Below are 5,341 nucleotides of genomic sequence, written 5' to 3' on the forward strand. Positions count from 1 at the left end.
TAACTAAATACTTTACACTAACTACAAAAATCCCATTATATATTCACTATATCTCATCTCAACCAGAAACTACCTTTTTATACTTAAACCCTTAGTAAACTTAATTATATCCTCTACTTTACCCTATTCCTGTACCCATCACCCCAACCCCACCACCACCACCTAACCATCACCATTGAAAAGAACACTACTTCTCCATGCATGAACCTGCTGTCACCTCTAAATTTCTATGGTAAGATTAGATCCGAGAGATGATCTTCAGGAAAGGAAAACTAGACAATAAACATGAACTTACCACAGCGATAGAAGGAAGCACTCAACATATTCCACATCAAAGTGTAAAAAAGTACAGGTCACAAACTATTTTACCCCAACCACTAAGCTGACTCTTTATAAAGGTAGTGGCAGGCAGAATACCTGACTTTAACACCTTAAACCCATCAACAACACTCTAACAACAATAAGGAACCACGGAGTAACTCAGTATTGGTTATCTACAGGTAGAAAAACAGTGGAGTGATAGTAGACACAGCCTTTAGGGTTAATATCAAAGTGTAAGTGGAAGCTGAAGACATCTCTTCCAACAGAGATCTGGAAGAGCACATGTCAAAAACGATTCAGTCATCATTTTGGTGCATGCTTGTAATCCCAGTACTTGGGATGCTGAGACAAGAGGATCGCAGGTTCATGGCCGGCTTCAGCTACTTAGTGAGGTCGTTCACAACTTAGTAGACTTTCTTTCAAAGAAAGACTAAAAAATAGGACTGGAGGTGTAGCTCTGGTAGAATTTCTTGATTTCCAACCCCAGTACTGCAGAAAAAGAAAGAAGAAAGGAAGAAAGGAGAGAAAGAAAAAAAGAAAAGAAAGAAAGAAAGAAAGAAAAAAAGAAAAGAAAGAAACAAAGAAAGAAAGAAAGAAAGAAAGGAAGAAAGAAAGAAAGAAGGAAAGAAAGAGAGTTCCCTGGATGCGAGACAGCAAGCATGGCTGCGGGCACACTGGAGCAGAGGTGGTGGCGGCAGTGGCAGAGCCACCAAGTGCTCCTTCCTGGCCCCAGGCAACTCCCCTGGGGTTCAGGCCCATGGCCCATCACTGCCCCCCAGGACTCCTTGCCCTGCGCCGCTCCCCAAAACACACCTCCAAGCCGCCATAGCCCTTCTCACCTGGTGGCACCGACTGCCCACCACCAAGGTAACCGCTCCTGCACTGGCCACAGTGTTTGGGGGGGGCACTGCTGAATCCAAGAGGTGCAGCCATCCCCGACCTACTCACTTGCCTTATTGATTGTCTATATTTATAAGAGTTTACAACTTTTACTAAGAACTTTGTATACAAAGAAATTTTTTTAAAAAAAGAAAAAGATACCTTCAAATTAATTTTTTAACATGCTATCCTTTATTCACACATAGAATTCTCATGACTGGTAAGGCAACTTAAATATAAAACACTTTCCAAAGAAATAAGCCCAACTCCTCCTAATTGGTAGAATTATTCCTGTCATTTTGACATAAATTTTGATATCTAAATATTACATACTCAGTGGTTTCTCAAAATTTCCACAAAGTAGCAACAGCTGCAAACCCAAGATACTAAAGATATACTTAATGTATTCAAATGTGGTCCTTACTGTCTGTCTCAAGGTGGCTGACAGGTTTTATAGTCAAAACACCATGCTTTTGTGTGTGGGTTACAATATAAACCTTTTCACAAAGGCAATATGTTGCAAAATTAATGTCTCAAGGCCCCTGAAAGGACATTACAACTTGAGTCAGGCATTAAGAAGTTCATCGTCCGAGTGTCCAATGGTGTCGGGGTTTGAGTGTGGATCCAAGTCTGCAAATAGATTGAACCAGGCTGACATGGCTTGGTTACCATTGTTGGGGGATCTTGTTAACTCTGGACTCTGTGAAGGCACTGGCAGGTTGTCAGATGTTCTGATCTCTCCTGGGAGACCGAGCTGTTGAACACTCCAGCAGCATGACCAAGGCCAAAGAGCTGTGAAGGGAGGAACCCAGAGGACTGAGTGAGAGGCACAGACCCCGCAGGAGGCTCCTGGCACAGGAGCCAGGCGCCAGGGCTCCCGGAAGAAAGCTGGCATTCTTGGGTGTTGTCACCAGTGCTTGATGAACCCGGACTTAGGTTATTCAGAAATGAGAATTCCTTCTCAAAATCTTCTCCTTCCAGTGAATCTACGGGTAGATAGATCTTCTGCAACTGCTGGTTCACTCTCAAAGATTGCTGCTTCTTCTGACAAAACTACCTTATTGAGGTTTTCAGTAACAAAACTGCCTTTTAATTCTTCTTTGTTGTCTTCAGTAAGCTTTCTTGGAGTATCTTGCAGTCGCTTGAGAGTTACAAAATCATATGGATGAAAGCCAATACAGGCCTCGCAGATCTGGGACATCACTCGAGCTGTTTTCTCCCAGAATCCAGCAGTGTTCTCCAGTAGGTAGTGAGTGAATGGGATAACATATTGCAGCGCCTAGCTCCGAGTAAATCCACCTTCTGACAAACATCCGTCTTCAATTTGTCAAAAGAACCCTTGCTACTTCTCACTTGGATCTGTACTTTTCTGAACGTCTCCATCTGTCTCAAGGTATCTGGATCCAGTTCTTGAGACACATCCTTCATCCACAGCAGAGCTCCTCTCTCCTCTAGATTCTGTGTGGGCCTGCTCCATCCGGGTAACTGTCAGCAAGGTATCAGATACTGCCCTTCGACTGAATGTTGTTACTTCTTGCTTAAGACAAGACAGAGGAGTACATAAGGCCAATCTGAGCTTGGCTGAAGAGCACAGCGCCAAAATGATGGCATCCATTATTTTGCCAGCTTGAGTTGCATCCCGCTCTGCTTGACACTTTAGGAAGAGCCCTGCCTCACTCTCTTCCTCTGATATAACATGAGTCTCAGCGGATATTTCCCAATGACCTTCAAAAGTTCCGTGCAGGTCTCTTGACTGCAGTGAAACCTCCAGCTTAGCATGCAGTTCAGCATCTGAAGCCACCACATGCTCATCTTCTTTTTTCCTGTTGCTTTAATAAAGACCTGTTTTGTTTTCCAGTATTTCTTTTGCATTCTGCTGACTACTGACTGGTTGTCTTCTGTTCTGGGTTGCCCAAAGGAATCCACGGAGTAACTAAAACAGACTCTCTTCTCTTTCTGTGCTTGGCTGATCTCACTTAACGTTCTCCAGATCTTTCCATCATCTTGCTATTTCCATGATTTTGTTCTTTATACCTGAATAGAATTCCACTGTGTGTATTTCCCATCATTTTGCAATCCATTCATGTGTTGATGAAGACCTTTCCTACGGAAGACCTTCCCGGGACACAACAAAAATGAAATAAAAATAAGAACAACTACACCCAAGGGCCGCAGCTAGAGTTTGTGGGCTGCAGGCTGCGGCTGTAGGGCGGAACGGCCGATGGCCAGCCAGGCGGGAGGGAGGCTCAAATTATATTTAAAACAAAGAAGAAGGATCTTGGGCAATTTGGGCCTTTGGGGGTTTGGGCTCCGCTTTTAAGTTTTTTCCCCCTCCTTCGTTGACTTTGGATTTCGGATAGGCCCGCTGCTTTGGGCTCGAAAGGACCTTCTGGGACTCCACATTAATGACTCAGCGATGCGCTGCTTCTCCACCTTGGCGTCCAGCCTGGTGAAGACACTGCGTCCAGCAGGTGTCCCGAATAACTGCTGGCAGGAGGAGCTCCCGAACTGAAGCGCCTTCCCTCGGTGCTTCCAGGCCGCCCCTAGAGCCTGGCAGTGGAGACCCAGGCCAGGGATCTGAAGAGTGGCAGAGCCGGTACGGCTGCAGCGGTAGCACCCTGGCCCTCCTTCGTCGAAGGGAGATGGTGGAGTTCAACCATCTCCTGGACCTAGACTTTATTCTCACCAACTCGTTTTCTCATCAGAAGGCGATGGACAACACGTGTCCTAGTCGGTGTAGGACTCCTAGTCATCACCGTCCAGGAGCGGCCCTACCAGTGCGCCCTCCACCTGTAGTGTCAGCTATCCAATCCTCCCGGGGGTGACACAGGCGTGGCACCCGGAGGCTTTGGCGGCGGCAGCCTCTGGAGTCCACATCCGCTTCCACGGCTCTGTACAACCTGGCGGACATTAACGACCTGAGCCCCTTGGCGGCTTAGTGGCCGAGCTCCTGCAGCCCGAATTCCACTGCTGCAGCTGGAGCCACCAGTTGCTGGACTGATGGGCAAGTTTGTGTTGAAGGCGTCCCTGGGCGCTCCTGACAACGAGTACAGAAGCCCGTCAGTCATCAGTGTTAGCAAAAGCATCCCAGAAGGCAGCCACCCTGTGGTGGTGGCGCCCTACAGAGGAGGACCTCCGCCAAGTGCCCCAGTATCAAGCAGGAGGCGTCTCCTACTGCACTGTGGGTCGACCCCTTGAGGTGCACTTGGGCGCAGGACCCCAGCTCAGTAATGGGCACCGGCTGAGAGCACATTGACTTCCCCAGCTAAGCGATGGGCACCTGCTGAGAGCACACGACTTCTCCCTGGGCGGCAGCTCCCTCGCAGGACTACTACACCCTGAGTCCCGAGGAACCGCTGAGCAGCCGGGACTGCCACCCTACCCTGCCGCTTCCTCCAGGATTCCGTCCCCATCCAGGACCCAACTAACCACCCTTCCTGCCGCACCAGATGCAGCCACAGGTCCCACTGCTCCACTACCAAGACCTAATGCCACTTGGTTCCTACTTGCCAGAGGAGCCCAAGCCAAAGAGGGGAAGAGGTCGTGGCCCCGAGAAAGGACGGTCACTCACGCTTGTGATTATGCTGGCTGCGGGAAGACCTATACAAAGAGTTCTGGTCTCAAGGCACACTTGTGAACCCACACAGGTGAGAAACCTTACCACTGTTCTTAGGCAGGCGGTGGGTGGAAATTCGCCTGCTCTGATGAACTGACCAGGCACTACGGCAAACACAAGGGTCACCGCCCATTCCCGTGCCAGAAGTATGACCCAGCCTTCTCCATGTCGGACCACCTGCCTTACACATGAAGAGGCACTTTTAAATCCTGAGCAGTGAAGCAGACCCACACCCACCCATGAGAAAATTCAGATTTTTTTTTAACATTTCATACTGTTACCCTTGAAGCCCCCCTCCCTCTGGGAGAGGAACCCAGCTGGCAAGCACTACAATCATGGTCAAGTTTCCAACAAATCAGGTCATGAATGGATAATGAGAAGTAGGAGAAATCCAAAAGACAAAAATCGAAAGAGCAGATGGGGTCTGTGACTGGATATTATAGCATTCAAATTACAAATCCAAATTGAACATGCCTGGACATACAAAACACCAAGGGGTTGGGAGGGTAACTGGAAGTTGTGGAT

General features: G+C 48.0%; 2 pseudogenes across 2 annotated transcripts; one reads left to right on the plus strand and one right to left on the minus strand.

Moving 5' to 3' along the window:
• Positions 1-1,765: 1,765 nt before the first annotated feature.
• LOC308268603 (islet cell autoantigen 1-like protein) lies at positions 1,766-3,603 on the minus strand (annotated as a pseudogene). Its single transcript has 2 exons — positions 3,545-3,603; positions 1,766-3,175 (listed from the first exon to the last, which is right to left on the minus strand). The product of its transcript is annotated as an islet cell autoantigen 1-like protein (transcript).
• A 13-nt stretch (positions 3,604-3,616) lies between these two features.
• On the plus strand, positions 3,617-5,022 carry LOC308268604 (Krueppel-like factor 4; annotated as a pseudogene). The gene has a single exon. The product of its transcript is annotated as a Krueppel-like factor 4 (transcript).
• The last annotated feature ends 319 nt before the right edge of the window (positions 5,023-5,341 follow it).

This window comes from Muscardinus avellanarius (assembly GCF_963383645.1).
Source record: "Muscardinus avellanarius genome assembly, chromosome: 10".
Classification (NCBI taxonomy): Eukaryota; Metazoa; Chordata; class Mammalia; order Rodentia; family Gliridae; genus Muscardinus; species Muscardinus avellanarius.